Below are 26,587 nucleotides of genomic sequence, written 5' to 3' on the forward strand. Positions count from 1 at the left end.
TTGGTGACACTTTCACTAGCGAGAGGTATTTGGACTTTCTTCAAAATGATCTTATCCCCGCTCTGATAACTTTGTATCCGGATTTGGAAGAAGTCGACATGCACCAACGTGATCTTTTTTTCAGCAAGATGGAGCCCCGCCACACTATACTTTACCCGTTCACAATTATCTATAGTTCGATCAATAAATCTTTGCGTTCACGTCATCATTCTTTACTATTGTAGTAGCTTTATGGCGAAGAAAACTTAACAATCAGATACAGAAACAATATGCCTTATATCACAACTAACAGACATGCTCAGAATCATCGAAAAAACTTGAAGTAGCCCCATTACAAGTTTTTTGTTTTAATGTAGGTGGCTTACGTACTAAACTTCAGGAATTACATAATAATATTATATGTTCTAACTATGATATCTTAATATTTCTTGAGAGTTGGCTCTCTGATGATTTTTCGGATGCTGAATTGGCTGTGAAATCTTTCAATCTGTTTCGCTGTGATAGATCGTCTCTTACAAGCAATAAGCGCAGAGGTGGAGGTGTATTAATTTACATTAGAGACTTTATAAATGCCAAAAAACTTAGATTACAGTACAATTCAGTTGAGCAGTTGTTTTTAGCTTGTAATGTGGGCGGGAGTAGTTTTGTAATTGGAGGGGTGTATATCCCACCTGGGTCCAATACGGATTCTTATGAAGGACATTGTCAGTCAGTTGATATTCTCAGGCAACAATTTTCAAACTCTGACTTTATTATTTTTGGTGATTTTAATGTTCCGGATGCTTTTTGGGAAAATGATGAGTTTGGAACTGTTGTTAGATGCCCACCTAACTCATGTGGATTAATACTTGGGGAGTTTTATTCTTACCTTAACTTTTTTCAAAGGAATTTTGTGCCAAATGATAGAAATGCCTTTCTTGATCTCACTTTTACAAATAGGAATGATCTAGTGGTGAGTGAAGCTGTTGACTGTGTTTTTGATAAATCTGTCTATCATAAGCCTTATCATTTTGAATTAACTTTTAACAGTGGTAAAGAAAAAACTTTAAATTTTGTACAGTTCTTCTATGACTTTAGAAATGCAAATTATTTGGGTATTAATAGTTATTTGTGTGGAGTTGATTGGGACCATGTTTTGAATGTAATTAATATTGATGATGCGGTTTCAGAGTTCTATCATATATTGAATATGGCTGTAGCTTTGTTTGTGCCTCTTAAGAGATTCAAAACCTCGTCTTTTCCCAGTTGGTTTTCAGGGGAGTTAAAGTACTTGATCCAGCAAAAGAAAATTTCACATAAAAAATATCAGTCTAGTCATACTGTTGCAGACTACGAAGTCTTTTCAGATCTTAGAGCTAGGTGCAAAACTCTAACGGAGACTTGTTACCAGAACTTTATTTCAAATTTGGACCAGTTACTTTATACAAACCCCAAAAGTTTTTGGTATAAGTTTAATAACAGGAGAGCAACGAATAGGCTTCCTGATTTGATGACCTATAATGATGGGGAGTTTGCAGGTTGTGAACAAATTGCAGAGGGATTTGCCAGGTTTTTTTCTACTGTCTATAATGGAGATAATAATGTCTTACCTTCTCGGCAGGCTGGTGTAAACATGACTATTCCAAATCCTAAATTATCTATTGGATTAATTTTTGATAAGATCTTTCGATTACCCCTTAAACTTAGTGCTGGCCCTGATGGTATACCCAATTATTTTTTGAGAAAATGTGTATGTGCCCTCTCTTATCCCCTCTTTATTTTATTCAGTAGGTCTTTAGACTTGACAGTTTTTCCATCCGAGTGGAAACTCAGTTTTATTACGCCTATATTTAAATGTGGTGCTGCTAATGAAATGATCAATTACAGGAGTGTGTGTGTACAGTCTGCCATCCCAAAACTTCTAGACAGTCTTATTTATGACCAAATTAATTTTTATTGCAAAGAACTTCTGTTAAATGAACAGCATGGCTTCAGTCGTGGCAAGTCTGCTATTACAAACTTGTTGCTGTATCAGGGTGCTCTGTTAAGTGCTTTGGAGAGGGGTGAACAGGTGGATGTAATATATACAGACTTTTCCAAGGCATTTGACAGTGTCAACCATAGCTTATTATTAGAAAAATTGAGACTTTTTGGTTTTTCAGATTGTTTGGTGGCCTGGTTTGCGAGTTTTCTTTCTGACAGATTTCAGCAGGTACAAATTGGGGATGCTAGGTCGCATCTTATCAGTGTGACCTCTGGGGTTCCACAGGGTGGTCATTGTTCTCCCCTGTTGTTCAATATTTTCATTAATGATATTTTGGTTTGCTTTAAAAATAGTAATTTTTTGTTATTTGCCGATGATTTAAAGTTTTATAAGGTGATCAGTTCAGAACAAGACATGGTTCTCTTGCAAGATGATCTGAATAGATTGTGTGAATGGTGTGTTGGTAACAGTTTGGCTCTGAAGGTGGGTAAATGCAGTTACATTAGTTTCTACAAAAGAAACAAACGGGTAACTTCCTCCTATACTATTGATAATGTTAATCTTAGGTACGCTGAAGTAGTAAAGGACCTTGGTATCTTTTTTGATGAACAATTGAATTTTAATACCCATGTAAATACTATTATAACTAAAGCATCTAAGGACCTTGGTTTTGTCCTGCGCAATTGTAAGGATCTGTCGGTTGAAACTTGCAAAAGGTTGTACATATCACTCTTTGTTGGAGTATGGATCAATAATTTGGTCTCCTCTGTACATGAATAATTGTATGGCACTGGAGAGGGTTCAAAATAAATTTCTACGATTCTGCCTTTATAAACTTCGCATTCCAGTTCCTAATGACCATTGTTATGATGAAGCAATGAACTTGCTGAATATGCGGAGTTTACTTAAGAGACGCACTGAGAATGATTTGGTGTTTATTTATAAACTTTTGAATGGCCTTGTGATTTGTCCCGAACTACTTAATATTAAGTATTATGGATTTCATTTAATATTCCATACCGTAATCTGAGGGCAAATCGATTGTTTTCTTTGCCTTATCATCGTACCAACTATGCTATGCACTCGCCTGTCGAAAGGACATTGAGGCTGGTAAACTCTACTGGAATTGAAGTTTTAGGAATTTCCTTATTGCATTTTAGGAGTCTTATTAAGAGTTTGTAGGATTTTGTTTTTTGAATTAATTTTGCTCCATGATTAATGATATAATGATACATTTGATCATTGTCATTGATAATAATATATTTTGTTTTTTCTTAGCTAATTTTGCATTGTTAATTGTTCTGATTTTGAGAGAATATTGTTACTACTTGTAAAACGGTTTAATTATCCTTGGTATTAAGATTAAGTCTGATAATTATTGTTGATTATTAATTAGTGGTTAGGTAGTATAGCTTTTATTTCTTTTTCAAGAATATATATATTTTTTGTAATGGGGTTGATCCCGTGTATAAATAAATAAATAAATAAATATACGTCGAAAACTTAGAGAATAATGAACGTATGTCTTAAGTCGAAAAGAAATACGAATTCTAAAAACCATGTGTCAAACAAGGATAAATGCCATATGTTAAACAAAGAAAAATAATATTCGTGTTTCCGACATTCGATATTTGGCACAGGCGACACAGGTTTTATTTTTTGATATTTAGACTTTCAGCAGTTTGTTTGCTTATTTGCGGTTACAATTTTATTTATTTTTATTATTATATTTAAACAGTTGTTTTCATAACTGTTATAATTATTTTAACATAATCTCAACATGCCGGGAAAACGCTTGAATTCTCAAGCACGTGTCCTTCTTGGGAATCTCATCAAGGCTGAAAGAGATAATAATGGTACCCTTAATTCTCTAAACGCAGTCCAAGAGGTAAATAATACTATTTTTATTCAATATTTGATAATAGGATAAACTGAAAAACTTTATAGAGAGTTGCTCATGCCCTGAAAATTAGCTTAAGAGCTGTAACCGGCCTCAAAGTATCCAAAGATGAAAATGCGCAGCCTTCAACACCTGGAAAAAATAGGTCTCGAAGAAAAACCAAAACCCTCGACCTGAATGAGGATACTAAAATGGAGGTTCGGAATGTATTATATAATAGAGATTTAACTACTATCAAATCAGGGTGCGACTCTAATCTCCTTTGTCTCAACATTTTCAAAACTAAAATGTTGTCCTATAAAAATACCTTGCAATCTTTTGTACTTGGTAATGCAACAATTGACGAAGTTGATTCTGTAAAGTTTTTAGGGCTAACTGTTGACAACTCGTTAAAATGGGACACTTTATCAAGAAAATTAAGTTCCGCTTGTTTTGCGTTAAGATCAATTTCTAAGGAGCTTAGCCTGTCTACTTCTAGAACAGTTTATTTTGCCCTTTTTGAGTCGCACCTTCGATACGCCCTTCCATTCTGGGGTACATGTAGTGCAACTCAATTTGACCGTATTTTTAGACTACAAAAGAGAGCTTTACGTTATACACTGAGACTTAAATACAGAAGTCATTGCCAGCATTTCTTCAAAAAATTTCAAATATTAACTTTTCCATCCTTATTTATATTTGAGTCCCTTTGTCTAATACGCAAACACGGTTCAGCATCTGATAGGCCTTCCCATAGTTATCTACTTAGATACACGGAACATGATCTATACCTGCCTACCCCACATTCAGAGTTGGTCAAAAGTTCCATATTATATAATGCAAAAAAAATGCACAATCATCTGCCATTGGAAATTAAATCCATCACACCTTTTTTTGCATTTCGTAAAGCATTAAAAGCATTCTTACTGGAGAGAGCTTTTTACACAGTTAATGATTTTTTTTTTGTAATCATTGATTTGAAATTTCGCACTAGCTGATTATGTATTTTTACTATCTGTACATGTTTAGGTATACTGCTTTTTGTAGCTATTTTAGGATTTTTTATAATTTTTTACTTTTTTTAAATTTTTTTACATTTTTTTACGTAGAGAGATTTTTTAATGATCTATTTTTTTGACATTGTATACATTAAATTGTATATTTTATAATAATATTTTTGACTACTTACAATTACCAAATTGTATTAATCTGTATATATTGTAGATAATCTATTCTATTTATTTATTTATATTTTTTTTTGTAATTTTGTTTTGTTTTTCTTTTTTTTTAATTGTGTTTTGTTTGCATTTTTGTGTCTTTTTTGTTTTACAGCTTTGTCTATAAATTGTAACAATTTCTTGACAATAAAGCATTGATTGATTGATTGATTGATAATATGTAAGCACAAAGCAAGATATATATTTTAAAAAATGGCAAAAATTGTATATTGTTATTATACTTTCAGAGAAACATGTAACCATACAACGGCTTAAAGAAGAGCTATGCCAAAAAGAAATAGTTGATATAAGCTATGGATCTCTACGAACACTGCTTTGTCATTTGGGGTTTAAATTCAAGAAAGATAATAACCCAAGAGCACTAATGGAGACACCTAATATAGCTTTAATGAGAGCAGCATTTTTCAGATAATATATGGAAAATAAACATTTAGAATTTACACGTCAACTAGTTTTTCTCGATGAAAGATGGATTTTCTCAAAGGGCAACAAAATGAAATCATGGCAAGATGATAATGTAAAGAGTGTTTGTAGACCAGGTGGATTTGATGGAAAACGCTTCATTGTATTACATGCTGGACACAAAAGTGGTTTTATAAAAAATGCCAGTTTGGTTTTTGCTAGTAAATCGAAACTGATGGATTATCATGGAGAAATGAATAGTGAGAACTTTACAAAGTGGGTAGAAAATCAATTAATTCCAAATTTAGAAGAACCATCTTTAATTGTAATGGATAACCATCATGTTCTTGGAAAAGAGGTGAAATTGTTGAGTGGCTCGAGAAGAATGAAATTCCATTTGTTAAGCAGAATTGTTGAGCTTAGCAAAGTTACACAAAAGACCGAAGAAATATAAAATAGATCAATTGTTACAAGCAAATGGACATGAAGTTTAAGATTGCCCCCCTACCATTGTCAGTTCAATGCTATTGAAATGATTTGGGCAGATACAAAACATGATTATAATACACATATTGGTGGAGTTGGTCATACAGATGAAAACGTTTTAGAAATGTGAGATGAAAAATGAGAAAGCGAAAGTGTGTCACATCGACAAATTAATTCAAGATTGGTATGACCGTGAAGTCGTAAACGAAGAAGTTCCAGAGCTTATTTGCCACCTAACCAATGAAGAAAGTGATAGTAATGAAAGTTCTAGTGAATCCTTAAATGAAAAATTATAGAAATACATCAGACAGCACAAATGTTGAAATTTAATGTAAAATAAAATTTAAACATTACTAGAAAATATTAATAACCTAATAAGTGATTTACCCAAAGTGAAATGTTATATGTATTTTTAAAGTAAGTGATTAAATATTTGACATACTACAATTCATTATTTCATTTTAGAATCGTTAAAAAAAACATGTGATTAATATGATTATAACATTTTCAGTTTATTTCCAAAGAAATGCATATTTTTTTATTAGATTTTGTACTTTTAAATACTCTGGTCATAAATATGGTATTACGAGAGCTTGATTAAAACAAATTCTGTATCCATTTATCAGTTTTATCACTAAAAATAGAAGTAACACATAGATTCTTTGTCATTTTGTCTTGTAGAGCTCCTCAGTACGATTATAAACCATTCAAATAATCATACGAAATAATTTCATAATTTGAATGTTTTATAATTATGAATAGTTAAAGAATAAAAGCAAAGAGTAACAATATATACTATATAGTTACTCTTTGATAAAAGATTAATGCGACGACCCAACGAACCTGTTTTTGGATTTGAGGTTAGCTTAGACCATTGATAACATATCTGGTAAACAAATATCATAAGCGAATATGCAGGTATATTTAAAATCAATATAGTCGAGTTCTTTAACTTTTTTAACTAGATAATGTAGAAAACAAAACACAATAGTTTATTTGAAGTAAAAATCCTCACTGAATTGACAGCTGAATCGGATGAATGTCAGCCATGTTTTAATGATGACGTGAACGCAAAGATTCGAACTATAGATGAAGTTTATCCAAAGCGTTGGATAGGTAGACGAGGGTTCATTGAATGGCCACCCAGATCACCAGATTTAACTCCCCTCGATTACTTTTTATAGGGATACTTACAAAAAAGTGTATGTCACTAAACGAGCGAGTTTAAAGGATTTAGGTAGAAGAACAAATACGCCAGGAAATTTGATATATTTGAATATTACAGATGTCATTGACAACGTTCAAAAAGAATTTTTAAATTGCCTTGGTTATTCTCAGGTTGTTAACGGTGCTCAATTCGAACATTTAATTTAGATAGGGATTGGTTTAATTTTACATTTTATCATAATTTTTCGTTCAAAATTGCTTATAATGATTTCTTTCTGATTCTGCATTAATAAACGGTGGTTTCCATTAAAAAAAAAACATATTATAATAATATTAAAATCGACGGGTTCGGGCATTTTTTTCAGAAACGGTGCATTTAAATTTTATTGAATTTATCCGCTATTTTACGGATGCATATGTATGTCACTCAATAATGTGAAATCACGACAAATAATTTTTTCTTAATTTTCCTGCAAATTCAATGGATTTTCCTTGCTTTTTCTTATTTTATTCATTGTGCAAGTTTTCGTGAATTTTCTTGATTTTTGCTTGAATTTCCCAAATATTTTGATGATTCCTTCAAGCTTTTTTAAAATTTCTATTGTTTCTTTAAGTGTTTTTTTTAGTTAAAAGCACAATGCTTGTATTTTCTTCAATTTCTAGAAAATTTCATGGGTTTTCTTTTTGCAGGTTTTCTAGAATTAATAAAAAATTTTGTTTGGTTTCTTGAAACATTTAAATTTTTCTAGACTTTTCTGTGAAATTTTCTTTATATTTTTTACTTATATATTTTATTTAATTACTGTTTATTCCTAGCAAGTTTTCTTCAGTTCCCTTGATTTTTTTTTAAATTCTATTCAATTTTCTTTCCACTGCAGATTCGGACGACTCGGAAATGTATGTACCGAGCTCTTAAAGAATTAATGAATAACAACAACATAAAAATAACGCTTTTGTCTATAGTTTAACATACAATGCAATAAACGATCGATATAATGTGCCGATTAATGAATCACAACACAATTTATTATTATGACAATAGAGAAAAAATTTAATAATAGACGTAGAAACTAGTTGAATATGTTAAAATCAAGATTCCAGACTCGTATCGTTTATACCAGACAAATGAATTAAGATTTGCGGCGGCTGTTTACGATCATTTTTTTTTTAATTTTTATTGTCGCATGCACTCTTAATATGGCAAGGAAAAATGGTTAAGTGGTGGTGTAGAATTAACCATTATTCTTTACGGAACACCGTATGAGTTACGTGAGATTATTTAGTTATTAAACAGTTCGTTTTATATCGGAGACCCGAAGTTTTCATTAATTTGATGCACAGAGTGGATCGCAAGGCCACTAATTCACATAAAAATAGTTGGATAAAAAAACTATTAATTTTTGGACTTCCAGAAATGGAAAGTTAAGGACCGAAAAATTGAATAGGGTAGCCCAAAAAATTTACATTTTTTAAACCAATATTTGAAATTACTCACGAGAACTCAAGTATAAAAGCGTGAGCCATGACTCATTTTAAACCCCAAAAACTAGGCGAAATATATTCTGTAGAAGTGTTTTAAGGTTCTGGATTTGAGCAAACATTAAAAAAAACTGGAATATTGCCAAAAGGATCTATAGGTTTTGTTAAAACACTTGTCTCTTAAAAAGTTCCATGACCATAATAAATAAATCAACATTTCAAAGGCGAAATATCCAGAGGTTTCCTTAAACCTTGAATCGATCGAAAAAAACGGACATTAAATACATTAAAATAAAAACTGGCGGTATTGTTGCATCCGTACGATATATACTCGACCAAATTAATTTTATTGTTAACCTTGCGCGGCCATATCTTATTTCCTTTGTTTTAGTTGTTTTGGTCGAGGTTCGTTATCGAAAACGGAAAATTTTTCGCGGATAACAGAATAAATCCCGTGGTGATTTTATTTTATTGGGAATAAATAAGGACAGACTGAGGACACCGAAATCATCTGGATATTGTTTTTTGTTTTCTTTCTTTTACCGCCTTTATTCAATATTGTTTAACCAAACTGTTTAATTGAAACGAGTGAACACGTCTGTTTATGAGAAATTCATTTATACAGATTTAGTACATTTCAAGCAACTGTTACTAAAATGCTTAGTACAATTCAAATGTATGATAAATAAATTAAAAGTTATTTGTGCAATTATTGTAATGAGTATATTGTGCAATGTAGTATTGTAGAAAAGTGTAATTTTTAGTACAATTAAAATAGGATGACAAATTTTAATTGAAACATCTTTTTAAAATAAGTCAAGTTATTGGGTGATTAAAAGACATTGATAAGACATTGTTAAAGAAGGAAGAACTTGTACAAAAGCAAGTGAAATATTAATTGAAAAATACTCAGTATATTTATACAGAGTTATTTTGTGCAAGAACCTTCAAATAATCATTACAGAAATATTATTAATTCTGTACAATTCAAACGTCTATTTGGATCAAATTAACAGATATTAGTATTAAATCATATGCTAAACTTAGTACATGCCAAACGAGAAAAGGGACTGAAGAAAAATGTTTAAAGTATTAATTTAATAAATTAGTAGTATTAGTTAAAGTAGATTTCAAATACCCCAAAGGATTGTACCCAAGTATTTGAATTATTAATACAAAATTGCTTAGTACATTTAAGAGATAATTTGTACAAAAAACTTGTTTAACAAATGATATATTTAGTAACTTCTAATGAGGATTGTACGATTATGTTCAAAGGTTAATCTAAAAAAGGCAATTGTACAATTAAAAAATTAAAATATCTAATTTAAACAAATGCATTTTGAGGGTAAATACAAGGAACTCTTAGCAATTTATTAAAATATATCAAAATTAATTTAAAGAAAAATTCAGTACATTTTAACCAACAGAAGAAATTGTACAAAAGCGTTTGAATAATTGGTACTATGAAAATAGCTATTTAATACAAAGTATTTTGGAAGTAACAAGGGCATAAATTGTACAATTAATTATTCCAATTCAATTACTAAAAGGAATTTCTCTAAATAATACATTGGAGTTGGCAAAACCAGCTCCAATATCCTGAGTTATACAAAAAAAGGTTTGTACTAAAACCTAAACTTAAAAATAAAGAGCTGATGTTAATGTTGTTTGCTAGGGCGACTTCAGGGTTGCCACAAAAAAGTAATTGTATATTTTACTGTACGAATCTCTCTTATTAAAATTTGTTACTTTTTTGACCAACTGAAATTTAAATTTAAAAGAATTTTTGTACAAAAGAATTACAGAACAGTTTATTTAAAAATTATTAGTACAATAAAACTGTTTAAATAAAACACCTGAGGGGTATAAGAAATTAATTTAAACAAATTAAGCACATTTCAAACGACAGAAGGGCGGGTACTAGAGCGTTTGAAATATTATTGCAAAAAAAGTTTTAGTACAATTTAAGCATGTTTTCAATGGAAAAAATATCTGGTGCAAGAACATTTTGAAAGTAAAATCCCGTGTCGCTATTTAAAACACGATTCCAATATTTGGTACAAAGTCGTATCTTGAGTTGTACAAAAAAAATGGTTTGTACTAAAAACTTATGCTAAAAATAAAGCGCTGACATTGTCGTTTCTTGACAGGGCCATTTCAGGGTTGCTACAAAAAATTATTGTTTATTTTACTGTACAAATCACTCTTATTAAAATTTTTTACTGACATTTCTCTGTTACTATATGGAAGAACTGGAATTTATATTTAAAAGATATTTTATAAAAAACGATTCCAGAATTACTAAAAAAATATTAGTACAATAAAACTGTTAAATTGAACAAGTAAAAATATCTAAATTTAAATAGATTAGTACATTTAAAATGAGAGAGAAGATTTTACAAAAATGTTTGAACTATTAATTTTAAAACCAACTGTACAATTATTATATCTATTTCGTACAAATGCATTTTGAGAAAATCCAAAGAACTCACAAATTAGTAAAAAAAAATGAAGGGATTGTACAAAAATATTTCAATTACCAATACAAAAATGCTCAGTACATTTAACAGATATTATTGTACAAAAATAATTTCAGACATAATATTAGTAATTTTGGACCAATGAAATGCCTATTTTCGATGTAAGTATTAAAGCATGTTATGCTACATTTTAAGAGAGAGAAAACATTGTATAAAAACGTTTGAAATATTAATCCTTAACAAATTTTCAGTACAATTAAAGGGTGTGTTCACTATAAAATAATTTGTACTAATGAAATGAGTATTTAGTATAATTAATTGTTTTTAAAAGCACTCTGAATAGAAAATAAACCTTGACAAAGACAATTGATATCCTTGTAAAGTTGTACAAAAAAGATTTTATACTAAAACCCAAATACTCAAATAAAGAGCTGACATGCACGGGTCGATTTCAGGGTTACTACAAAGACAATAGCTGTGTATTTTACTGTACAATTCACTCTTACAGAACCAGTTTATTATATTTTCCTTATAGCAATCAGATCCCTGAAGGTTCTAAAAAACATTTTCACAGCTACATACTGCACATTAAACAACCGTCATTAGGGCCATCAATGATACATATGAAAATCTTCTTTTATTTACCATTTTTGAAGGTTCCTCAGACAGAAATGGTGATACAAAAAAATGACCATTAAATTACCCGTTTCACTTCTCCATTACTGTCTGGATCCGTAGATGTTTCGCTTGTTCATTGTTCGAAAGTGACGACGACGTCACATTTTAATACGGGACGCGCACTCACATATTTTTAATGTTTTATTCGCGGAATATTAAAATTAAATATAGAAAATCGCGGGGAGTTTTGCCAAAAAGAATTGCGAGCCTGTGACACTTATGTCAAAAACAAAGTAATTATTCGTAAAGTTTTGCGTGTGATCATTACCACCGGCCATTTAGATGCATTAATATTAGTTAAACAAGTATGCATCAGTTACGTAAATTTACACGTTTCACTGTTGGATGTTTCGCTACGTGTCCAGGGGAATTAAACCCGTTTTTAATCTTAATTTTTAAAAGAGTACCTCTAAAAGATGTTTTTTGATTACATCACCTGTCACCTATTATGTTCATGATGAAAGGGAATAAAAAAAGGCCATTTCGTGCTATCAGGAAAAGCGAAAGACACCAAAATATTAAACGGCACCGAGAGGAGAGAGAGGGAACATTAAACATTTGTCAAGAGAAGTGGGATAGAGACACAAAAGGACACTGGACATTAAAAAGTGGGTTACAAGAAAATGGGGCTGCACAGGACATACCTCAAGGAAAGAAGTAAAGCGATTCACAGTAGTGCAATAAAGAAGATGACGAACAGCATACCGAACAATTATCACAGAAGGGATTAATCCAGCAAATCAAATGGATAAGATACTAGGGCTCAAAAGAACTCTGGAATGTTGTAGTTTATACAACCTGATAAGGTTTGAAGGCTTAGTACGGAGCAGAGATTTTCATGATGATATTCTTGATTATTATCTTATAATGAATGTCTCTTCAAGGCAGTTGGGACCATGTTTTTTCGTCAAGCAATTAAATAATTTTTAAAACCTTGTTTTTTTTCGAAAAATTTATTTTATTTTTTAAGAAAAATCTACTAAATATTTTCTATTGAAGACACCTTTAAATTCTACTGATCCTTTGTTTGTATTAATATTTCAAACGGTTTTGTACATTCCTTCTTTTGCTTGAAATGTACTAAATCTGGTAGCTTTATGATTGGAACCTTTGGTGTGACACTCAAATTACGAGACAGTTTTTCTTTATTTTTACTCTCGACACGTGTTTCGCCAACGATGTTAGCATCTTCGGGAGAAAACTAAAACTTAGTTTTAGTCTCGTAATTTGTACTAAATCTGGTTAAATTATTTTTTTATAAACTTGTTTTAATTAAACAATGTATTGTACAAAAATTCTTTAAAATGTAAATTCCAGCTGATCCATATAGTCATAGAGAAATAAAATTGAGACTTTTAAAAAAAGCAAAAAATTTAATAAGAGTGATTGGTACAGTAAAATACTTAATTATTTTTTGGTAATAACCCTGGAAAAAAATGCGGACAGAAAATCCTAAGCTGCGGACACCGCAATACAGTCGTATCAATATGCTCGGACAGCAGAGCTGCAATTAAGGCTATCACGGCCGCAAAGGTAAGCTCCAAGCTTAAAGTGCATAAAAGTCCTGAAAAAACTGGTACAAGTTGGATGCAGAGTCCAGCTCGTCTGGATACCTGGCCACGCAGGCCATGCAGGTAATGAGGAAGCGGACTCTCTTACCAGACTGGGATCCGCGAATGTGCCGATGGGGCCGGAACCCATAGTTGGTATCGCCAAATGCGTTGCGGTCGCGTCAATGAAGGGTCTGCTGGACAAGTGAACCCACCGAAGATGGACTGAGTCCCCTGGTATGAGACAGGCCAAAGCGCACATAGGTGGACCCTCTGCCTGTCTCACCAAAAATCTACTACGCCTAAAAAGACGCGAAATTCGGCTAGTGACAGGTCTTTTAACCGGTCTCTGGCACTTAAGAAGGCATCTCCATACTATCGGTATTGCGGATAACCCGGAATGCCGATGGTGCTGTGAGGAAGATGAAACCGTTGACCATGTAGTCGGGGAGTGCCCAGCACTCACGCGCGCCAGGTTCAAATACTTGGGTAACACTTTCAGTGTACCGGTTTCTCTAAGGTCATTGGGCTCTGGTAACCTGGGCTGTTTTTTTGAACGCTCCAGTTATTTAGAGCAATTATTTTGAATTTTATTCCAAGTATTTGATACCTGGAATAAAATTCTTGTGTTTTCCTGAAATATAAAGCCAGTTCTCAATTTTTCCAAATTTTCAGATATTTGGACAATTGAAGTAATTTTTATATTATTTCAGAAATTTAAAATTATTTTTTGAAGCCTTTTCTAATTTTAGGGGTCATTTTAACCATTTTTATAAATAATTAATCATTCCAGTTGCAAAAACAGTAAAAACTAATAAAGTTCCGTTTTTACAGGTAGTCGGCATCATTTCTTCTCTTTCAGGTAGTTAATATTACTTTTTATTTTTTTCAGAAAGTTACGGTCAGTTTTACTTCTTCCTGGTAATCTGTGTTCCAATTTTCAGGTCTCTATCGAATCTACAGATAATGATTATTTTGTCCTTAGGAACTCCTACCTTTTTTTTTAATTTTCTGCTTCCAAGGCCAATTTTTCAATTTTAAAAAATATTTGAGAAAAAACATTGAAATAGGTGACCAGCAATATTATTAGAGGAATCTGGGTTTCAAATTTCAGATCTCTAGCCCTATCGCATTCAGATATATTTATCATTTTGTCCCTAGGAACTACTACTTATTTTATATTTTCAGCTTCCAAGGCCAATTTTTTAATTTTAAAAGAATATTTGGAATAAACGCTGATATAGGTGTCTAGTGATTTTATTAAATGAATCTGTGTTTCAAATTTCAGATCTCTAGCCCTATCAAATTCAGAGATATTAATCATTTTGTCTATAAGAGCTCCTACTTTTTTTTTAATTTTCAGCATCCAATACCAATTTTTCAATTTTAAAAAATATTTGGAATAAACGCTGAAATAGGTGACCAGTAATTTTATTAGATGAATCTGTGTTTCAATTTTCATGTCTCTAGCCTTAACGGATTTAGAGATATTAATCATTTTGTCCATAGGAGCTTCTACTTTTTTTTCTTATATAATTTTCAGCTTACAAGGCTAATTTTTAAATTTTAAAAAATATTTGAAAAAAATGGTGAAATAGGTGACCAGTAGTTTTATTAGAGGAATCTGTGTTTCAAATTTCAGATCTCTAGCCCTATCAAATTCACAGATATTAATCATTGTGTCTATAGGAACTACTACTTTTTTTATATTTTCAGCTTCCAAGGCCAATTTTTTAATTTTAAAAAAATATTTGGAATAAAAGCTAAAATAGGTATTTACTGCTTTTATTAAAGGAATCTGTGTGTCAAATTTCAGGTCTCTACTCCCATCGGTTTCGGATATATTAATCATTTTATCCCTAGGAACTACTACTTTTTTTTAAATTTCAACTTTCAACTATTTCCAATAGTTGGAATTTCAAGAGACAAGTTGTTTGATTTCACTTGAATATATCATCTCACTTCAAAAATCTAGCATGCTTTCCTGTGATGCTGCTGAATTTCCTTTCCAGATTAGATATCTGTAAAACATGCTCTGATCACATGAGTTTTTATTGTTTTTCGACTCGTATTTAAAGTCGAATTTTTCCTATCTTATTACGACGAGTCTGGGGTGATAAAAATGACTTAAAAGTGGATTTTTTGACTTTCCACTTATCTAAAAACCTCATTCATAAAATTAAAACAATTAACTTTTTTTTTTTTTTAATAATTTCCAGACATGTTTATTTGGGTCAATCATTATCAGGTTATTTTTTTTTTTGCTAATTTAAGGGCATAAATCATTTGGTGTTTTAATAAATTCATTTTATAAAGATAACATTTAAAAATAAGATTTTATTTTTAATTTAATTGCTTGAAACATTTCAGAGGGTAAAGGGACACAAAATCAACGGTCTTAATATATGTGTGTATAATAAAATTAGGTTTTTTTCATATAAAACTGCGGCAACCATAAAAGATAAAAATGCAATTTTAGATCGATATTGTAGGCTGGAAACACCATTAATAGATTCTTAAATTTCCACTAAATCCCCTGAAGAAATGATCCCGTTTCGGATCGATCAACGTATACTAAAAACACATTTAATAAAATTACATCCGTTACGTAACAAATAGGATAATTAATTATTAAAATTACAAAAGAGTTGTTCGTTTTAAATTTTTATCTGCGACCGCTTGATTATTTTTATCATTCGCTAAACAAACGGCAATTTAAGAGACTTAAAAATACAGCGGAAAAAATCGCTTAAAATCCGAGTCAAGGACAACGAACAATTTTTTTTTCACTCTCGTCTTATATTAAGGCGTCAAGTATAATACAGTCGTGCGTGCGCCCATGCTTTTTTTTTTTTTTTTAATTAATATTAATCCAGGGATAGTTCGGTTCACTTCGCTGCCTTTAAATGACATAATTTCGTTAAATAAATGAGATGTAATTGTTGTTTTTCTTGTTAAAGGTTAAGGCTGATTTCTGGGGTTCGTAAACAAGCGGCGTTTTATGGTTTTAAGATTAACGGATCGTTTGTAAATTATATTTATCTGCTTGCTAAGTGGTTTGGTAATTATGGGGTTAAAATCAATTTGTTTGATGATTCAGACAGTTAATAGAAAAATAATTGATTGAATATTCTTTAAAATCGGACATTTGGTCTTGCAGAAACAATTTTATCAACAAGTTTTAAATACGGCCCTGAATATTTTAGTTTTTTCTTGTTACCTTAGACTTTTCTAAAAAATATTCCCATATTCCTGTCTCTATGTGTTGGAAAGTGATGGGTATATGCATTTATTTTCATGGGAACTCTATTGTTCTAAAAAAAAGTAATATTTTAATGCTAATGTTAGACAAGGGCTTATCTGAAAATGTGTATGTTACTTTAATAAAATCAAAATATTAATATAATCAAAATAAGTAAATAGTACAGAGCCGATTTTTAAAAAATTATTGATGATGGCCATTTAAGGCCGAAACGTTCAATTTTCAAAAAAAAAAAGAGGCTATGACAAAGTTTGAATTATTTTAAACTAATCACATATAAATAAAAAAAACTATTTCATAAAATATCAGTGTGTTAGAGAAGGACACCCTTATATCAATAACAATGTGTAAAAGAAAGAGGATTATATACAAAAAATCTTATATGATAATTTAAATGCTTTTGAGAATTGTTTAAGGACATTTTAAAAGTCACAAAAAATGGGTTATTGATGATGGTAATTAAAAGCCGAAACCTTCTTTTATAAATGTAATTAAGCGAAAATGTTACAGTGGGGAATTACGGGGAATATGTTAAAGAAAGATAGACTAATATCAGTGACAATGCGTAAGAGAGAGAGGGGGATACATATTTTTATGTTATTTTTCAAGGAAATTAAACGTACCGGGTCGTATTAAAAAAAATACTAATTATTCGTTGTTTAGCAGATAGTGTTTTCAAATGTAAAATTGACGTTTGCTCTTGCATCAGAAACAATTTTGTCAAAAAATCTTTTTAAATGCGGTCCTGAACATTTCAGGTTTTTCTGGTTACCTTAGACTAATATACTCCTTTCTGTTTCACATACCGTTTTTGGCATAAGTTTATCTTAGTCTAACTTACAGGTGCCACTTTTTGATATTACTTTTAAAGTAATAATGAGTGTGACAGAGAAAAACTTATAGCGAGCACCATGGGTCAGAGAGAGATGACTCAAAAAAAAAAATAAAATCCAGGAGCGTATTTTAAAAAAAAGGACGAAAATTGGTCTTAGTGAAAATTTTCGTTTTTTTTAACAAGTTTCATTAAATTTAAAATTTGACGTTTCGGCCTTAAACAGCCATCATCAACACTATCGTTTTTTTATTTTAAGCATGGGCGGTATTTAAAAAAATTAAATGATGATGGTTGCACTTTAAATTTAATAATGCCATATCATTTAAAAATAAATGACACAATACCAATTATTTTACAATATGTTAATAAAGATGTAACATAAAATAGCAAATTTCAACAAGAGAATGTGTTAGAGAAAGACATACTTATCTGAATAATAATAGGTGAGAGAAAGAGGTGCAAAAAAAATGCTTAAGTTTAGTAAAAAAATTTAATAAAAAAAGGACAGTTGATGATGGTGTGTTAAGGACGAAACTTCGAATTTGAAATTTAAAGAAACATTAAAAAAATTAAAATTTTTACTAGGACCAATTTTGGTACTTTTTTCCAATTTATTTGAATCTTCGAAACACTTACAGTGGAGGAATATGTCAAAGCCATGTGTTAAAGAAAGACAGACTAATGTAGTCTCAATGACAATGTGTAAGAGAGAGAGGGGGATAAATATTTTTCTGTTATTTTTCAAGGAAATTAAACGTACAGGGTCGTATTTAAAACAATTACTACATATTCATTTTTTAGCTGAACATTTTAGCTTTTTCTGGTTACCTTAGACTTTGCTAAAAAATATACTCCTTTCTGCTTCACATACCGTTTTTGGCATAAATTTATCTTCGTCTAAGTTATAGGTGCCACTTTTTGATATTACTTTTAAAGTAACAATGAGTGTGACAGAGAAAAACTTATAGTGAGCACCATGCGTTATATTTATAGTAATTCGAGGACTCAAAAATAAATATAATAAAATTCAGGAGCGTATTTAAAAAAAAAAGGGCGTTTTTCAAACAAGTTTCATTAAATTTAAAATTTGACGTTTCGGCCTTAAACAGCCATCATCAATACAACCCTTTTTTTATTTTAGGTAAAGGGAGGTATTTAAAAAAAAATTTAACTGATGATGGTCTCTCAAAACCAAAACGTTGCACTTTAAATTTAATAATGCCATATCATTTAAAAAGAAATGACACAATACCAATTATTTTACAATATGTTAATAAAGATGTAACATAAAATAGCAAATTTCAACAAGAGAATGTGTTAGAGAAAGACATACTTATCTGAATAATAATAGGTGAGAGAAAGAGGTGCACAAAAAATGCTTAAGTTTAGTAAAAAAATGTAATAAAAAAAGGACAGTTGATGATGGTGTGTTAAAGACGAAACTTCGAATTTGAAATTTAAAGAAACATAAAAAAAATTGATATTTTTACTAGGACCAATTTTGGTACTTTTTTCCAATTTATTTGAATCTTCGCAACACTTACAGTGGAGGAATATGTCAAAGCCATGTGTTAATGAAAGACACACTAATGTAGTCTCAATGACAATGTGTAAGAGAGAGAGGGGGATAAATATTTTTCTGTTATTTTTCAAGGAAATTAAACGTACAGGGTCGTATTTAAAACAATTACTACATATTCATTTTTTAGCAGACAGTGTTTTCAAATGTAAAATTGACATTTGCTCTTGCAGGAACAATTTTATCAAAAAATCTTTTTAAATGCGGTCCTGAACATTTTAGCTTTTTCTGGTTACCTTAGACTTTGCTAAAAAATATACTCCTTTCTGTTTCACATACCGTTTTTGGCATAAGTTTATTCTCGTCTAAGTTACAGGTGCCACTTTTTAATATTACTTTTAAAGTAACAATGAGTGTGACAGAGAAAAACTTATAGTGAGCACCATGCGTCAAAGAAAATTGGGTATATTTATAGTAATTCGAGGACTCAAAAATAAATATAATAAAATTCAGGAGCGTATTTAAAAAAAAGGACGTTTTTCAAACAAGTTTCATTAAATTTAAAATTTGACGTTTCGGCCTTAAACAGCCATCATCAATACAATCCTTTTTTTATTTTAAGTAAAGGGAGGTATTTAAAAAAAATTGACTGGTGATGGTCTCTCAAAACCAAAACGTTGCACTTCAAATTTAATAATGCCATATCATTTAAAAAGAAATGACACAGTACCAATTATTTTAAAATATGTTAATAAAGATGTAACATAAAATAGCAAATTCCAACAAGAGAATGTGTTAGAGAAAGACATACTTATCTGAATAATAATAGGTGAGAGAAAGAGGTGCACAAAAAATGCGTAAGTTTAGTAAAAAAATGTAATAAAAAAAGGACAGTTGATGATGGCGATTTAAGGACGAAACTGCGAATTTGAAATTTAAAGAAACATAAAAAAAATTGATATTTTTACTAGGACCAATTTTGGTACTTTTTTCCAATTTATTTGAATCTTCCAAACACTATAAAATATTAATGTTTTTTAGAACAATAAAGTTTTTATAAAAATAAATGCTTATACCCATCACTCTGACACATGGTCCTTTCTATAAGTTTATCTCTGTCACACTCACTGTACTTAAACAACAATGCCAAAAAAGTGACACTTTTTTTATTTAAATCTATACTAACCAGAAAAACCCAAGTCTTCAGGACCGGAATTAAAAATATTTTATGATAAAATTCTTCCTGTAAAAGCAAACGTCACATTTTAAATTTGAAAAAAACACAAACAATCTGCGTAAGAATTAATAATTAATAACTTCTTTTTAAATACAACCCTGTACATTTAATTTCTTTGAAGAAAATCATGAAAATATCTATCCTTCTCTTTCTCTTACACATTGTCACTGACATAAGTGTCTTTCTTTAACACATTGCCTTGTCAAATTACGCCATTGCAACATTCTCACCTAAAAAAGACGGTATTATTACATTCATAAAACAACGTTTCGGCTATTAGTGGGCATCATCAACTTTTTAAAAATATTTCACGCTTTGCTATTATCACCTTCTTTGAACGTTTCGGCTTTAAATGGCCATCATCATCTTTTCCCTTGTCTAACACATTTGTTTCGGGCCTGTTTATAATATATGTTTAATTACTTAAGTCAAGGTTATTTCGATCTTAATTATTTATCAAGTTATCAAGGCCAGACTGTAAAAAAATAGGGACGCTGCTTCAGTCATACTGAAATAAGGTGATCCTTCTGTTTTCGACGCACACCCTTAGTGACTATATAATGAGTGAAATAAAATAGAAACAAAATAAGAAGAGACACAATTTAACGTGAAAGAAAAAAAAGGACTCGACTTACCCTAGTAATAAATGAAGTAAAGGATGTTGATATAAGGAACACCCCAATCAGCTTTCATTAAATCGACAAAGAGGTGATGCACTTCGGTATTATCTCGCATGAGATTTAGGTACCGATTCAATAATTGCCGTAGTACTACTGCTTTCCGGTATCGCACACCTGTTCCGTATTTTAAGTTTTTGGCGGATGACCTGGGTCAAATAGCTTACTTCTCTCGCCCCAAGGGGTCCATAAGGTAAAGTAGGATGAAAGAGCAAGGCTTTATGGAAGGAACATTGGAGTAAGAGAGTAAGGAAATGTAAGATAGGTCGAGTTTAAATATTAAGAATTTACCAAGAAACGCGTGTGTTATACCGGGTGAACTTTTATATGCAAAATCAATGTAAATAAACCAAAATAAACGAAGTATTACCGAACTAATTATTAAATATCTTAAACTTTAAAGAAAACTTATGTTAACTAAAAATAAGTAAAATTAGCAAAAAGTAACAAAAGGAGAGAGAACGAAACAACATTGTTATTGCCATAATACCTTCTTTCTCTAAAACATTATCAATATGAGGAAGTACCAAAATAATTACTTAATAGTCAAGTATAATTATGAGTTCAAATATATTTCCTTGACACAATAATACCCTCAAAATAACGAGTTAAACAAAGGCAGACTTATGCTAATAACATTGTGTAAGACAAAGAGGGCCTTACTGGACCAATAAATATTTAATATTTACCGAAGAATTTTCTCAGAACAATTGAAATTTGTAAGGATTGTTCTAGACACATTGTTTCATTATGAAATGTTTCCTATGTATAAACAATCCAATTTCAGAATTTTTTCTTAAATATTCCAGGGAAGTGTTAGATTTACTCGAATATCTTAGGAATATTTTTATTATCAGTATTTTGGAATAAATTCAATGGAAGAATTTGGTACATTTTTTAACGGTTTTAATTTTATTTAAAAAAAAATCAATTTAAAATTAACATTGATCCACCCTGTACGCACTTATCAATTAAAAAAAGTACACAAGCAAGCAACTGAACAAAAGAAACAATCATTAATACCAATAATACGCCATCCTTCTTATCTGCAAATGATGTGATTCTCGCGTTTTTTTTTTCTATTTAAGGTTAAACGAATAAGGACGCTGCTGCCTAATGACTTTTTGATAAAGCACATCCAAAAATAAAACTTATCTTCGTCTTTTAATTTAATTATTTTATTTTGTCTAGTTGAACTACGATCTAGCGATAATAATTAAATACTAAGTTATGACTCTTTGGAAGACCGGCCAGACCTCCAGATCTTAATCCCACGAGCTATTTTTAACAAATATTTAAAAAAAAAACAAGTATAATAAAGTAGATTTAAATGAACGAAAACTGGACAACGTCGCACCATGGGAGTGTTTATATATTCGACCACTTGTTCGGTTGTATCTTCTACCTTGCTCGCACTCGGGAAATCGAGGTTTGATTACTCGGTTTTAAGTCAAAATGTATTTTAATGCGTTAAAGTCATTTCTGATTTCTTTAAGGCAGTTGAGGTATGTTATGAGATATAACTGGAAGAAATGAAGAAATACTTAAAAAAAAAATTATGTCTTCTCAAATTATGACTTGTTACAATTTTTGGGTGAAAAAAGGCGATTTTACATTCAAATTCACATCAATAATCCTTGCTAATAATCGACCATTATAACATGTTTCTTATAATTAAACTTTAACTAAATAGGCTTAATTTATAATCTTTTTATTGAAAACTCTTACTATAGCCAATACAGACCCCATTTTAAATTCGACAATAATTTTTTTTTTTAATTCGGCGCAATTTCGTTTTACCTTGACCTCAAAAAAACAATCCGCTGGCCACTTTAGTAATCACAACTAAGGCCCAATTTTAATCTTATTCAAACAATTCAAAATTTGTTTAACGATTTACGTTAAAAATAAATAACCCAAATCGGGGGTTCAATTTATTATTTATATTCGCCTTATCGCTCGTATACCGCGACCAAACAAATAGAAATAATTATAAAAGTAACCTTAATTCATTTGGAATTTTATGATGGGATATACCGCGTATAAAAGCTAAAAAATCATTTTTAAAGCTCAACTTATATTATTTCTTTAATTCGTTGAATTCATTTAACTTATTTGTCTAAGATGGTCATTACTCTTCTCTCTCTCTCTCTCTCTCTTTTTCTTCGAGATTCTTATTCAGATAATATAGTTTAATTTATTTTATCCTTAATTCACTGAATTCAAGATCATGTGGATCAAAAAAGGAAAAACTATGAAAATCTAATAGTCTGGAAAAATTCATTGTGTGTGTTCAAGTGATGAAAATCTGCTGAGAAACAGTAATAATTAAATAAAATAAATATTAATTTAATGAGAAATTTAAGAAGGTCTTGCAAAAAATTAAAAAACCTTGAAAAACTTGAATCTAAAGAAAGTCTCACAAAATGTAAGGAAGCTTGAAGAAATTGTGAAAAATTGAAGCAAATAAATTCGAGGAACCTAAAAAAAAAACTTGCATGAAAGAAACTCTCCAATTGAAAAAAAAACTCTAAAATTGTATAAAAAATTAAAAAAAAACAATAAAAATAAAATGCAAACAAACTCAAAATTGAGTTGTGGGAAAACCCCAATAAGTACACAACCATAGGCGAGTTTGTTTGAGTTCACCATCTCAGACAATTTCGATTTTCCAATTTTTCATTCAGTATATAATTTTCTTAATCCACTATATATTTTTTAATGTGTTGTATTTTATCACAGGTAAAAAAAATGTACTCTTTAAAAGTTTTCTTTATTTGCAGACTAATAATATATACTTTGAGAGTAATCAACAATTTTTTCAGAATAAAAAAGATTCCTGACAAAAATGTTAATGAATTTGGCAACGTAGAATACCTCAATGTTTAAAATGCACGTATCCGATGTTGCCACTTTGTGTTGTTTTTCTAGATATTTTTTCATATCTGTGAAGATGGCGCCCGATCGATATCCAGTAACTAAAATCTAGAGCGCATCATATGTCGTTTGCCAGCAACCTATTTATAGTCCGCGCCCGCTGTTATTTAATCGATATAATGTCCGTATCTCCTGAAATTCTCAAGGAATTTTAATATTTTTTTGCCCAAGTATTAACAATCAATAACTAATTCGATTTATAGTGGTTATAAACCTCTACAAACAAAAGTTTTTTGTAAAAAATTATTGAATTGTTAGATGTTAAAAAAATATAAAGTTGCTATGTAACTTCTTACGCCTATAAAGCGTAGTTTACGAGATAGTAAATTGCGATAGTACTTGTGAGAGTAACTTGTGGAAGTGTTTACACTGAAGCAAATTTTTGCAGCAATATCTATCGGCAAGTGCTCTAGCTAGACAATACTTGCGACAAGTGATTTTGGGTGTATACATGGGATATAGAGCGATTGGTTTTGCGTATAGACAGTATAGTGTTTGCTAGACGGAAAAATGTCTAGCCGCAGAAAGAGAGCTGCAGCTGCCGTTGTTGTCTTTAGTACAATTTTCCAAAAACAACAAAAAAAGACTAGGAAAAGAATGGATAGCAAGAAGGCCTACTCTTGGCGCTTATGCGATGTTGTTAGACAAGTTAAGAAGTGAAGATCCAAACAAATTTAAACATTTCGTGCGTATGTCAGAAACCGATTTTAACTTTTTACTGCATTTAATTTCCGACAAAATATCAAAATTAGATACAAATATGCGTGAATCCATCAAACCAACAGAACGGTTAGCGCTAACGTTGAGGTTTTTGGCCACATGTAAGTTTTAAAAAGTTTCAAATACAAATAACTAAAATATTTTATTTTTTTATACAAAACCAGAACAAAACTTAAACATTTTTTGATTTCAGATGATTCATACCATTCCCTTATGTATCTGTTTCGTATCCCTGTATGTACGATCTCAGCGATAATTCCGGAATGCTGTCAGGCTCTGAACGAGGCACTAAAAAATGAATACTTTAAGGTAAAAATAATAAAACGATTTATTTTTCTTGTTTACCTAATTCTTGATACTGAACAGTGGAAGATGTTTGTGAATGTGACTGAGTCAATTGGGTTAAATGTGGTGATGATGAAACAGAATAAAAATGATCTTCAAAATGATTGAAACTGACTGATGTATGTGAATGTGTTGGGGTAGCTTATCAACTTCTTTCATTATCGTCCATTTTGGACATGTCTAAAATAGCTTTCTGAATTATTCGTTTTAATTTCCTTTTATTCTGGTCAAATTTTAAATTTCTTAATTCAGAAGCAACGAATTCTCCAAATATATCATATTCATCGGATGGCTTATTAAGTTCGGTGATGGCTTTTTCCATAGCATCATTGTCAATAGCACTACGTTTCTTTTTTATGCATTTGTTAGTAATGGCAGTCTTGGGCGTTACCTCAGTTGCCTGACTTGACTCTTGCAAATACGTTTCAGCTGCCTTTTCTGATACATCCTACAAAATGTAACAAAAGCTCAACTTTTAAGTACCTACTACAGAAAAAGAATGGAAAAAGATTGCAAAACAGTTTGAAGAAAAATGGAACTTCCCTCATTGTTTGGGAGCATTAGACGGAAAGCATATTGTTATACAAGCACCTCCTGGCAGTGGAAGTTATTACTATAATTATAAAGGGACAAATAGTATTGTTCTCATGGCACTTGCCGATGCTAATTATAGAATTACATATGCCGATATTGGAGCGAATGGGAGAGTATCTGATGGAGGAGTTTTTAATAATAGCGGATTAGCAACAGCCTTGCAAGAAAATACAATAAATTTGCCTCCCCCAGAGCCATTACCTGGGCGAACAAAGCAAGTACCATATTTAGTCGTTGTCGATGATGCCTTTGCGCTTAAACCATATCCATGTAGAAATCAACCTGGTATTAATCGTATTTACAATTATCGTCTCTCGAGAGCCAGACGAATCGTGGAGAATGTATTTGGCATAATAGAAACTAGATTTCGAATTTTAAGAAAACCCATTCCGCTAGCACCGGAAAAAGCAATAACAATTACAAAAACAATATGTGTCCTCCATAATTTTCTTATGTCACGTAACACCTCTATAAATGAATATGCGCCGATTGGTACTTTTGATGGTGACAATGGTGAAATGAGAAATTGGCGCAATGAAGGTTTTGCTGAAACGCCAATTTCTCATTTCTCAAGCACCTTTTGCTGAAAAGAAACAGGTACTTGTTTTACTCTATTTTGCATTTCTAAAGCAATAAGCCTCCTTTTAGCATCTTCCATGGCAGCTATCAAACGAGCATTTTCTTGCCTTAACTGTTCAGCTAACATCTTGGTATATTCTTTATTAATATAAGTTAACTATAAAACAACTTAAGTAAATTATTGAAACCTCAATAAAAAAGTATACTGCTTCCATACCTCACTTTTTAAAATTGATATAGTGTTTTGAGCAATTTGAGTATTCTCTTAAATTCTTTTCAATGGTGTTTTACCCGACGTACTTTTGGTGAAAAAGGATCCGATTTTCTTGAAAAATGTTGAATATTTATTAAGCAACAATGATGAAATCGCCATTAATATATTTTAGGCGCTGTCTGCTGCTACTAGACAAAGGTCAATGGAGAGCGTAACAATTTTTTTTTGTGTGTGCTGTTTCTGTTAATGCTCAGAGGATAATGATGATGTTACAAGTTATTGATTGACAAAGGTTTTTGTTTTTAGGTAAAATTAAACCATAAAATATTTTTTCATATTTGTT

General features: G+C 30.8%; 1 protein-coding gene and 1 long non-coding RNA gene across 3 annotated transcripts in view; both read right to left on the reverse strand.

Annotated features, from left to right (window-relative positions):
• LOC126735397 (sestrin homolog) overlaps nucleotides 1-26,587 on the reverse strand; it is a 242,178-nt gene that overhangs the window by 130,757 nt on the left and 84,834 nt on the right. The gene's annotated exons all lie outside the window — the stretch shown is intronic.
• On the reverse strand, nucleotides 24,636-25,002 carry LOC126735404 (uncharacterized). The gene is made up of 2 exons (XR_007660393.1): nucleotides 24,858-25,002; nucleotides 24,636-24,800 (listed from the first exon to the last, which is right to left on the reverse strand). It is a non-coding gene; the product is annotated as an uncharacterized LOC126735404 (long non-coding RNA).

This window comes from Anthonomus grandis, chromosome 4 (genome assembly GCF_022605725.1).
Source record: "Anthonomus grandis grandis chromosome 4, icAntGran1.3, whole genome shotgun sequence".
Taxonomy (NCBI): domain Eukaryota; kingdom Metazoa; phylum Arthropoda; class Insecta; order Coleoptera; family Curculionidae; genus Anthonomus; species Anthonomus grandis.